The sequence below is a fragment of the Stenella coeruleoalba genome (assembly GCF_951394435.1).
Source record: "Stenella coeruleoalba genome assembly, chromosome: 3".
NCBI classification, from domain to species: domain Eukaryota; kingdom Metazoa; phylum Chordata; class Mammalia; order Artiodactyla; family Delphinidae; genus Stenella; species Stenella coeruleoalba.
The window spans coordinates 121179838-121192416 of NC_137148.1; the positions used below are offsets into that span (position 1 = coordinate 121179838).

Here is a 12579-nt window from a genome sequence, read left to right on the forward strand (position 1 = left end):
TATCACATAATTTGAAATCCTGGGACCTCAAAAATACAATGACTAAATTATGAGGCCTTACCATGTCTGTAAAATAAGATGATGATTTTACTGTATTTTAGGTATCATAAATCTTAAAACTTTTAATAAAAGTAATTGTATAGGGAAATCTGTCATTTTTGCCTCTCTGTCATCCATCCCCCTTTACTTAGTAGCAAAACCTTGGTTTTTCATGAAACCACTTCTATCTACATATGTCCAGTTCCTAGTCAGTAGGAATATTGCCTCCCCAGGACACAAATAGCCACCACATGGTAAGAACCTTTTAAAATTGAAGTTAACACAGAGCAAAGCAGAGCCAAGAGCTGGGGAGAGAGACTGCAATGTAATTTGAGTCCCTGGACCCAACCAGGCCTGAAGTAGGACACTCTGGACTCTTCCATTGGAGGAACCCAATAAATGTCTTTTGTTTGCTCAAACCAGGTTGAATTCATTTCTGTCACTTGAAACAAGACAGTCCTAGCTAATATAGGAATGCAATTCTCATACTTTGAAGTTGGATATGACATCTAGTAAAGAATGTTCAGTTATGTGGAAATGTGTCCTGATTTTCAGATCAGTGTCACTATTCTTCAGAGGAAGAGAAAAAAAAGAAGAGTGAAGAGAGGTGATGCTAATAAGCTAGTGATGATTAAGAAGGAGAGATTTTGAAGAACCCAGTCCTTTTATAGCATAAGAAGGGCTCTAGGAATTACATTAGACCCAGAAGGAAGATAACTTGGAAAACTTTTATTGCTAATTAAATCATGCTTAATTTCCATAGGCAAAACTGAAAAAAAAAGTTTCTGGCAGGAATAAAACCTGCATGAAGAAAAAAATAAAAACATGATACTTATGCATTTCTTAATGGTACCGTTAAGTCCCTCCAGTACTTACAGGAAGGCAGTAATTTACTGGGATCTAAAAAAGTGCAGTCTGTTTGGTTGGAATGTAAATTGATGCCACTATGGAGAACAGTATGGAGGTTCCTTAAAAAACTGAAAATAGAACTACCATATGACCCAGCAGTCCCACTACTGGGCATATACCCTGAGAAAACCACAATTCAAAAAGAGTCATGTACCACAATGTTCATTGCAGCTCTGTTTACAATAGCCAGTACATGGAAGCAACCTAAGTGTCCATGGACAGATGAATGGATAAAGAAGTTGTGGCACATATATACAATGGAATATTACTCAGCTATAAAAAGAAGTGAAATTGTTATTTGTAGTGAGGTGGATGGACCCAGAGTCTGTCATACAGAGTGAAGTAAGTCAGAAAGAGAAAAACAAATACCGTATGCTAACACATATATATGGAATATTAAAAAAAAAAAAAGGTCATGAAGAACCTGGGGGCAAGATGGGAATAAAGACGCAGACCTACTAGAGAATGGACTTGAGGACACGGGGAGGGGGAGGGGTAAGCTGGGAGGAAGTGAGAGAGTGGCATGGAAATATATACACTACCAAATGTAAAAAAGATAGCTAGTGGGAATCAGCTGCATAGCACAGGGAGATCAGCTCAGTGCTTTGTGACCACCTAGATGGGTGGGATAGGGAGGATGGGAGGGACACCCAAGAGGTAGGAGATATGGGGACATATGTATATGTATAGCTGATTCACTTTGTTATAAAGCAGAAACTAATACACCACTGTAAAGCAATTATACTCCAATAAAGATGTTAAAAAAATTTTAATAAATAAAAATAAATTAAAAAGTGCAGTATATCTGATTAAAGGTCATGCAAACACTAAAATGTTTCTCCAAAAATCTGTCTGAGGCAGAGAAATAAGGATGACCAGCTCTTCTCAGAACCTTTCAAGAATAGTATATTCTAAGCTTATCAATGACTCTGGTGATTCAAATTTTCCCTTAAGCACATGTGGGAACTATATAGCAAGGTGGCAAAAGCTGAGAAATATTATTTTTTAATTTATTTTATTATTTATGTATTTATTTTTAGCTGTGTTGGATCTTTGTTGCTTTTCTCTAGTTGTGGCGAGCAGGGACTACTCTTTGTTGCAGTGCACAGTCTTCTCATTGAGCTGGCTTCTCATTGCAGAGCACGGGCTCTAGGCCCACAGGCTTCAGTAGTTGTGGTGCATGAGTTCAGTAGTTGTGGCTCGCGGGCTCTAGAGGGCAGGCTCAGTAGTTGTGGCACACAGGCTTAGTTGTTCCACGGCATGTGGGATCTTCCTGGACCAGGGCTCGAACCCACGTCACCTGCATTGGTAGGCAGATTCTTAACCACTGTGTCACCAGGGAAGTCCTGAGAAATATTTTGCGCATCAATCATGGCTTTATGAGCTGTCAAAAGGAGCCCTTCCAGCAAAAGCACAAACAACAGCACACTTCCCACTTTTTGCATTAGATGGTATGGAAAACAGTGATGGTCTGGAGCCTGTCACGAGCTTGCCCCTTCCTAAATCTCCATTGGCAACTACACCACCAACGAGGCTCTCTCACTCTAAACCTTAGCTGTACTGAACTGTACAGAATACTGTAGTATTCTTGACTCCTTTGTCAAATATTAGTTGACTGTATATTCTTGGGTTTATCTCTGGGCTCTTGATTCTGTTCCATTAGTTTCTTTGTCTGTTTTTAATGCCAGTACCATACTGTTTTAATGACTATAGGTTTGTAGTATAGCTTGAACTCAGGAAGTGTGATGCCTCCTGCTTCATTCTTCATTCTCAGGATTTCTTTGGCTATTCAGGGTGTTTTGTGGTTCATATAAATTTTAGAAGTGCTTTTCTCTACTTCTGTAAAAAAAATACCATTGCAATCTTGATAGGGATTGCATTCAATATATAGATAGTTTTTGGTAGTATTGTCATTTTAACAACACTAATCTTTCCAATCCATGTACATGGATGACTTTCCATTTATTTTTGTCTTCTTTCATTTCTTTCATCAGCGTCTTATAGTTTCCAGAGTACATAAGTTTTACCTCCATATTTAAATTTATTCCTGAGTATTTTATTGTTTTTGGTGCTGTTGTAAATGGGATAAATTTCTTTATTTCTTTTTCAGAAAGTTCATTGTTAGTGTATAGAAAGATTAATGATTTTTATATGTTAGTTTTGTATCCTGCAACTTTACTGAATTGATTAGATCTATCCAGTTTTTGGTTGAGTCTTTAGGATTTTCTATATATAAAATCATGTAATCTACAAATAGAGACAATTTTAATTCTTCCTTTCCAGTCCTGATACCTTTCATTTCTTTTTGTTGCCTGATTGCTCTAGCTAGGACTTCTAGTACTATGCTGAATAAGAGTGGTGAGAGTGGGAAACCTTGGCTTGTTCCTGATCCTAGAGGAAAAGGTTTCAACTTTTCACCATTGAGTATCATGTTAGCTGTGGGCACATCATATATGGCCTTTAATATGTTCTTTAATAGTTCAGTTTTTACCATGAATGAATGCTGAATTTTGTCAAGTGCTTTTTTTCTGTATCAATTGAGATGATCAGATGATTTTTTCTTTCATTCTATTAATGTGCTGTATCACATTGATCAATTCATGTATGTTGCATCCTTGAATCCCAGAGATATATCCCATTCGATCATGGTGTATGATTCCTTTCATGTGCTGCTAAATTCAATTTGCTGGTATTTTATTAAGGATTTTTACATCTGTATTCATCAGGGATATTGGCCTCTGTAGTTTTCTTTTCTAGTCATGTTTTTCCGGTGTTGGTGTCAGGATAATGCTGGCCTCATACAATGGGTTTGGGAGTGTCCCCTCCCCCCCTTTTGATATTTTGGACGAGATTGAGAAGAATTGATATTAATTATTTTTTAAACGTTTGGTAAAATTCACCAATGAAACCATCTGGTCCTGGGCTTTTCTTCACTGGGCAATTTGTGATCTCTGATTCAATTTCCTTACTAGTAATTGGTTTATTCAGATTTTCTACTTCTTCCTGATTCAGTCTTAGTAAATTGTGTGCTTCTAAGAATTTTTAAAATTTCTTCTAGGCTGTCCAGTTTCTTGGCATATAGTTGTTTATAGTAGCTCTTGTCATCCTTTGAATTTCTGTGGTATCAATTGTAATGTCTCCATTTTTTAATTTATTTATAATTTTGTTGATTTGGGTCCTTTCTCTTTTTCCTCAGTTAGTCTAGGTAAAAGTTTGTCAGTTTTGTTAATCTTTTCAAAGAACCAGCTCTTAGTTTGGTTAAACTTTTCTATTGTTTCTCTGTTCTCAATTTCATTTATTTCTGTACTTTTTAATAATAATAATCTTTATTGTTTCATTTCTCCTGCTAACTTTGGTCTTAGTTTGTTCTTCTTTTGCTATTTCCTTAAGGAATAGAGTTAGTTTATTTATTTGGAATCCTTCTTGTTTCTTAATGTAGACATTTGTTGTTATGAACTTGCCTCTTAGAACTGCTTTTGCTTCATCCCACAAGTTCTGGTGTGTAGTATTTCCATTTTTGTGTCTCAGGAAACTTTCTTACACCCTCTTTAATTTATTCTTTGATCCATTCGTTGTTCAAGAAGGTGTTGATTAATTTCCATATGTTTATGAATTTTCCAGTTTTCCCCTTGTATTGATTTCTAGTTTCATGCGATTGTAGTCAGAGAAGAAACTTGGTATGATTTTAGTCTTCTTGAATTTGGTAACATTCGTGTTGTGGACTATATATGGTCTATTTTAGAAAATGTTCCATGTGTACTTGAGAAGAATATGTATTCCGTTGTTGGACAGAATGTTCTGTATATGTCTGTTAGGTCTATTTGGTCTATAGTGTTGCTCAAATCTGTTCTTACTTTATTGATTCTCAGTCTGGGTGATCTATCCATTATTGAGAATGGGGTATTAAAATCCCCAACTCTTAATCATATTACTGTTAATTTCTCTTTTTATCTCTGTTAGTTTTTGCTTTATGTATTTAGCTTCTCTAATGTCGGGCACATAAATATTTGCAATTGTTATAGCTTCCTGATGGGTTGAACCGTTTCTCATTATATAATGACTTTTTTGTCTTTTTACCATTTTTGATTTAAAGTCTATATTTTTTGATATAAGTACAGTCATCCTGGCTTTTTTTTTCTTTTTAGGTTTACCATTTGCTTGAAATGTCTCTTTCCATACCTTCAACTTCAGTCTATGTATGTCTTTAAGGCTAAAGTGAATCTCTTGTAGGAAGGATATTGTTGGATATTATTTTTTTAATCCATTCTATATTTTTTACATTTATTTATTTGTTTATTTAAATAAGTTCAATCTGTTTACATTTAAAGTAATTATTGATAGGTAGGGGCCTACTATTGCCATTTTGTTAACTGTGTTATAGATCTATTGTTTCTTATTTCTTAACCTGATATCTTTGTGTTTGTGTGTGTTTTGATGTCTTCTGGTATCAGTGTACTTTGACCTCTTTACCATGTTCTCTTGTGTAATTAATAGACGATTTTCCCTTGTGGTTACAATGATGCTTACATAAAATATCTTCAATTTATAATACCTTATTTTAAACTGATAACTTCAATAGAATTCATAAAATTTACAGTTTTACTTCTCCTTTCCTTCACATTTTAGGTTATTTTTGTTATGATGCACATTGTTTTTTACATTGTGTTACTAATAATAGATTGTTGTAGTTATGGTTATTTTTACTGCTATTTTTTAATGTTCAAACTAAAGTTGTGTGTGACTTACACACTGCTATTACCATATTGTAGAATTAACTACGACTATATATTTACCATTACCAGTGAGATTTACACTACCTTTTTATGTTTTTATGATGTTAATTAGCATTCTTTTACTTCTACTCAGAGAACTTCCTGTCGCATTTCTTGTAAGTCAGGTCTGGGGTAAGCGCTCCCTCAGCTTTTGTTGGTTTAAGGAAGTCTTTATCTCTCCTTTGTTTCTGAAGGACAGCTTCACCAGACACAGAATTCTTCGTTAAGAGTTATTTTCTTACAATAGTTTGACTATGTTATCCCTTTCTCTCTTGCCTTAAAGGGTTTTTGTTGAGAAATCCACTGATTGTCTTACAGAAGTTCCTTGTATGTAATTCCTCTCTTTCCTGTTGCTGATCTTAAACCTCTTTCTTTGTCTTTGACATTTGACAATTTAATTGTAATGTGTCTCAAGGTAGCCCTGTTCAGGTTCAACCTATTTAGGGTCTTATGGACCTCATAGATCTGGATGTCCATTTCTCTCCCCAGGTTCAGTAAGTTTTCAGCCTTTATTACTTTAAATATACTTTCTGTTCCTTTCTTTTTCTATTATCCTTCTGAAATTTTTATAATGCAAATATTACTTCTATTCATTGTGTCCCATTATTCCCATAGGCTGTCTCTACTCTTCTTCTTTCTTTTTCTTTTTCTTTTTTTTGCGGTACGCGGGCCTCTCACTGTTGTGGCCTCTCCCGTTGTGGAGCACAGGCTCTGGACGCACAGGCTCAGCAGCCATGGTTCACAGGCCCAGCCACTCCGTGGCATGTGGGATCTTCCCGGACTGGGGCACGAACCCGTGTCCCCTGCATCGGCAGGTGGACTCTCAACCACTGCGCCACCAGGGAAGCCCTGTTGTTTTGTTTTCATGGTTGCTATTTCCTTATTGAGCTTCTCATTTTGTTCATGCATTATTTTCCTACTTTTGTTTAGTTATCTGTTTGTGTTTTCTTGTAGTTCACTAGACTTCCTTAAGAGGATTATTCGAAATTCTTTGTCTGATAATTCATAAATTTGCTTTTCTTTAGGATCAGTTATTGAAGCTTTATTAGTTTCTTTTGGTGGCATAATATTTACCTGATTTTTTGTGATCCTTGTATCCTTACACTTGTATCTACATATTTGATTAATCGGGTTCCTCTTCCAGACTTTATAGGTTTGCTTTGGCAGGGACAGTTCTTCATCAGTCAGCTCAGTTTGGGTTTTGGGTGTGTCTGCTGGTAATGTCCTTGGGCAGTTGGGACCTACTGTTATGGTCTATTTTAGGGTGAGGCAACTGTTCAAACTCTGAGGATGGGGATGGGAGTGGGGAGGATCACTGGCTGACAATAGTTGTAGAGGACTGATGGGATGGTTCCCTACCCAAGTGGGGCTGTAGGATGGGCTCCACAGTTGCCTGGATTCTCTGGTCAGGCTTACTAGACTGTCAGGACTGGGTACCATATTCAGTAGTAAATGGGCCTATGAATTATCTTTCCTGACCTGGCAGAACAGCAGGACAGGACTCAGGGCCCATACACCTCATTATTTGGGAACCTGAACCAGGCCAGAGTGTGCACTTAATTCCGTGGTCAGTTGAGGTCACCATGTTTGCTCTGAAGATGGAGGTAGCCATGGATTTTTCAAGTGCCACTGGACATAGGGCTGTTGAATGGGCTATGCAGCTTCCCATATGTTGCATGGGTTAGGTTACCTATTTGAACAGGCTAAAGGCTATATTCAGCAATGAGTGGGACTACAAATTACATTCCCTGCCTGGAGGCAGTGGGAAAAACAGCCCTAAAGCTGCTAAAGCTCTTTGTTTTCTTACCTCAAGCTGACCCACTTCCCAAGTTCCCTGATCAAGCAGGACTACTGGCTTTGTCCTGCAAACCCTTAGCTCTGCCTGCCTACCTATAGGCTCAAGTGCCACTGGGCCGCACAGCTTCCAGGAGTTGTCACCAGCCCTTCTAGTCAGATGGGGCCACTCTCCACAGTGGGTGGTGCTGTGTCTCAGCTCACTTGCCTGGGTGGAGGAGGAGTGGCCACTCCAGGCTACTCTCAATTTCCCAAATAAGCTCTCTGCTTGGGAGAGGCTGGGTGTTGCCCTCAGCCTTGGCTATGATTTAATCTCCCTGCCTGTGTGTAACACCAGAACACTCCAGGCCCAGTACTGGTTTTGCTCTGGGGATGATCAGCTCTGCCCACTCACTTTTCAGCTCAAGTGCCTCTGGGCTGCACTGCTTCCAGGAGTTGTCACCAGCCCTTCCAGTCAGCTAGGGCCAGAAGACACTCCACAGTGGATGGGGCTGTCATTGAGCTCCTTGCCTCGATATGGGCAAACTTGAGCTCTAGGGCTAGCAAAACTTGAGGACCTTTATAAATCAGGCAGGTCTGCTCCCAGCTGAGTTCCCCGGTCAGAGTGTGCCCCCAACTTGGATCTGCAGATGAGTAAAGCCACTGTTTGCAATTACTACTTGGGCTCTACAGGAATGAACTCTGTCTGCCAAGAGCTACTGGTTGTTCAAGCCCCTCCCCCTTTCTCCTTCACAATCATATTGCAGATTCCTCTGCAATTCTTGTGGTGCAAGATCAGAATAGGAGCTTCCACGAAGCAACCCACAGTGCTGGGCAGCTTTGGGAGTGCTGGTTGTTCTCCCGGCTTCTCTTTTCCCACTGGAGAAACCAGAGGCTCAGGGAAGAGCCTCTCCATGTGGTGCTGCACTGGTCTGAGGGAGGGGAAATACAGTCACCTTGTAGCCATTTCTCTTACCCTTCTAATGCAGACTGTCTTGGTCTCTGTGGTACAGGAGGTCCCTGGTGTGGTGTTTATTAGCTCTTGAATTTCTCCAAGATCCATATCTTGAAACCATTCACTCCCCACATTTTTTGTCATATCCATAATCTTTCATGATTTTCCTAATTGGCTCTGTCATACATCCTGTGAAGTCGTGTACATCATCTGGACACAGTTTTCTCCAGCAGGAATTTGTTGTTTGGGGCTTGATGGCTTTCACAGATTTTTCTATAAATTATGGTATCTCCACTGGTGTAATCCTTCCAGACTTTCATGATGTTCTGTCTATCAGGGTTCTCTTCCATGTTGTTGAGAATCCTTTCCATAGAGTACTGTGTGTAATGAGCCTTAAAGATCCTTATGAGCCCCTGATCTAGAGGCTGAATTAGAGACATTATATTTGGGGGCAAGTAGACCGCCTCAGTGCCTTAAATGTTGAACTTATGGGGTCCTGGGTGGCCAAGAGCATTGTCCAATATCAAAAGAAGTTTAAAAGGAGTCCCTTACTGGTAAGGTACTTCCAACTTCAGGGACAGAGCATCAGTGGAAACAATCCAGAAAAAGGGTTCTCATTGTCCAGGCCGTCATACTGTACAACCAAAAGCCTGGCAGCTGGTGTTTATCTTTTCCCTTCAAGGCTCAAGGGTTAACAGCTTTATAGATAAGGGCGATCATGATCATAAATCTGAATGCATTTGCACAAAACAGTAGTGTTACCCTATCCCTCCTGCCTTCAATCCAGGTGCTTGCTTCTCTTCCTTATTAATAAGTGTCTTTTGTGGCATTTTTTACTCCAGAATAGGGCACTTTCGTCTACATTTACAGCTTATTCAGGCAGACATCCTTTCTCCTCGTTAATTTTCTTAATGGCATCTGGGAACTTGTCTGCTGCCTCTTGGTCAGCAGAAGTTTCTTCTCCCATCATCCTGACATGTTTTTAAGCCAAAACTCTTTCTAAAGTTATCAAACCCCATCCTTTGCTATAATCCAGTTCTCCGCTTTAGACACTTCATCTTCTTTTTGCTTTAAGTTGTCATGTAATGACTTCACTTTTCCTCAAATCGTATGAGGATCTATAGGTATGCCTTTCTTACAGCAATCCTGCACCCAGATTTTTGATACAAGATAACAAAGGTATTTCACAAAATGTGCAAGGCTTTCGTGCCTGCTGGCATAGCTTCAGCAACAGCTTAACGACTTTCCTTTCCTCTTTTTATTTAGGTCTTTATGCTGGGTTCCTTTATCTTGAGATGGTGGGCAACTGAAGTTGCAGACCTCAATCTACAGTGCATATCCAGCAATTTAGCTTTTTCTTGTAATGCCTTGACTTTTCTCTGCTTCTCGGAAGCATTTCCAGCATCATTAGTGGCACTTCAATTCGGGTTCCATGGTGTTACTCAAGGTTTACGGTATTGCACTAAATGCGATGAAAAATATGAGAGAATCATGAGAGATCACTTTTATCGTGATGCACAATCTACTGGAGAGACGAACTGCTCACCTGGAGGTGACTAGCATCACCCGGTGTTTTCAACAGGTACTCACAACACCTGAGCTTGCCACAACAGCAGTAGGAGGTGGCTACAAAATTATTACAGGTGTACAGTACCTACTGGACTGAGGGCCCAGTCATGGTGGAGCAGAAACTAGCCACCTACTCCGTGCCGGCCCTAATTCCTAACTTAGAGAACCATAGGTTTAATAAAAATCATTATTTTATGCCACTGAACTCTGCAGTGGAGTGTCAATAGATAATCAGAACAAGTGTAGTAACATGGAATACCTCTTACAGTTAAACGAAAAGCTTAAGAAACAGGTCTCTGAAAACACAGGAGCCAGGAGCTCTGGAAACTTTAGTAACAGAAACCAATGAAAACTCTCTTCTGGACCACCATCACATACTACCATTTTCAATGGTTGAGTTACTCTACTCAAGATTAAAATTCCAGGGAGAAACAATCTGATTGGAACAGTTTATGAATTGTTTCCATTCTTACACCCAGGGTGGATTTATCCTAGCTAAATCACTTGGAGTAAGAGTTAGGGAAGGATTCTTTGCTAAAGCAAAATCAAGATGTCCTACCAGAGGAAGGGAGAATGTACTGGGGCCAAGAAAACAACAACCCCAAAATAACTGCAAAAATAAAAAGATTTTTAATTACTACTTTTTCACTTGGCCCCTCTGGCATAGAGGGGGAGCATGCTTAAAGTCTTTCAAAATACAAAGTGGCAGCTTGCAAAGAGATTTATATTTGAGCTAATTCTTAAATCTGAGCTAAGGGGGAAAAAGTAACATTCTGTTGTTTGAAAGAATTTGAACTTAGTTTGTCTGTAACACTTAAGCAAAGAGAATTACCCTCATGCAGTCTTTGGAGGAATCTACCTGTGTTTCATTCATCCGATCATTCAAAGTGCAATCACATTTCCACAACAGGGTGCTTTGTGAGCTAACAGCAGATAAGGAGTTTCACAGCAGAGGAGAGCACAAAGCAGTTCATCATCATTTGTTTTTGTAATTGCTTAGAGCCAAGTATCTTTCATTATGTTCAGTGAACCCTCTATATCCAGGCTGGGGAGGCCACCCTGAGCACAGTGGGCTGGGTTATGAATCAGGAGATCAGCTGCCTTTTGCCTTGAGAAGAGAGAGCCATGAGTTAAGAAATACACTCAGCTTAGATATAATCAGCATGGATAGGACTAATGTGGAAGGGCTCTCCTAGTTTACAAGATTCTGCTGTGTGGGATTTTAAGAGATAAAGGAGATATACTGCACAAAATCTACTCTTTTGTTTTTCCAGAATTTTACCTTCTAGATTAATTATACCTTTATCCACATAATCCCATTTTTACATATTTTTAAAGAAGGAAATATTCAAACAATTATTAACACAGGATTTAAATGCAATAAATATTTGTCATGTCTTTGCTAAGTGCCAGGTATGGTGCTCGGCACTGAGGTACAATGGAGAACAAGACACATGAAGTTTCTGACTCCATGGTGGTTACCTTCTGTTGGGGGAAACAGGCAATAAACAATTTTAGATAGAGATAAATGCTATGAAGGAAATGCAAATAACTTGTGGAAGAGATTATGAGGTAGAAAGTGTCCAGAGAAGTCAAGACCCACCTCTCTGAGTTGATGACAATTCACCCGGGATCTAAAGGATCAGAAGTGATTCAGTGGGAAAACCTTGCAGGCAGATGACATCATGAGCATAGCAGCCCTGGGCAGAGGGAAAGGCTCAGCCTACATGCTGATAGAAAGCTGGTATGTCTGGAGCTGGGCAGGGAGCAGCCATTCATGGCTTAGCAGGCCATGCTAAGGAGTGTGAATTTCATTCTATTTTCAATGAGAGGCCATTAGTGTGATTCAAGTGGGAAAAATGTTGTTGTCTGATTAAGATATTTGAAAAATCACTAGCTACTATGTAGAAGGTCAGTTGCAGGGATAAGACTGGAATCAGGAAGACCAGAAATCCAGGTAACATATAGTGTTGGCTTGGACTAACATGATGATAGTGGCAATGGAGAAAAGTAAACAAAAGATCTCTTTTGGAGGTAGGTTAGAAGTTGGAGGAAGGGATGGAGAGTAGGAAAGTCAAAGTATGGGCAGGACAGGAGGAGGCACAGAGGATTTACTGATTTTTTGTTTTAATCATCAGGGTTGGGGAAGACGTGGAGAACAATACTCAGGGGAGAAAAACTCAAAAGCTTTGTGTTAAGCTAAATATGAGATGACTAAGAGACAGCCAGGTAGAGATGGCAAGAAGGAAGATGAACACATCAACCTTGAATTTTGACTTAAGAGTGTAAAAATCTATGGGAAGACCTCAAAGACAGCACAGAACTATTTCAAGACCAACTGGCTACACTGCCGGCTATGGTCTGAATGTTTGTGACCCCACAAAATTCAGATGTTGAAATCCTAACCCCCAAAGATGATGGTATTAGGAGCTGGGGCCTTTGGGAGGAGCATAAACCATGAGACTGGATTCTTATGAGTGGGATTAGTGTCTAATAAGAGGACCCAGAGAGAGTCCTAGCCTTTTTGGCTGTGTGAGGATACAAAGAAAAGTCTGAAACCAG

The 12579-nt window shown here is 39.4% G+C and overlaps 1 protein-coding gene across 11 annotated transcripts in view; it reads right to left on the reverse strand.

Annotated features, from left to right (window-relative positions):
- PRELID2 (PRELI domain containing 2) overlaps nt 1-12579 on the reverse strand; it is a 764348-nt gene that overhangs the window by 53523 nt on the left and 698246 nt on the right. The gene's annotated exons all lie outside the window — the stretch shown is intronic.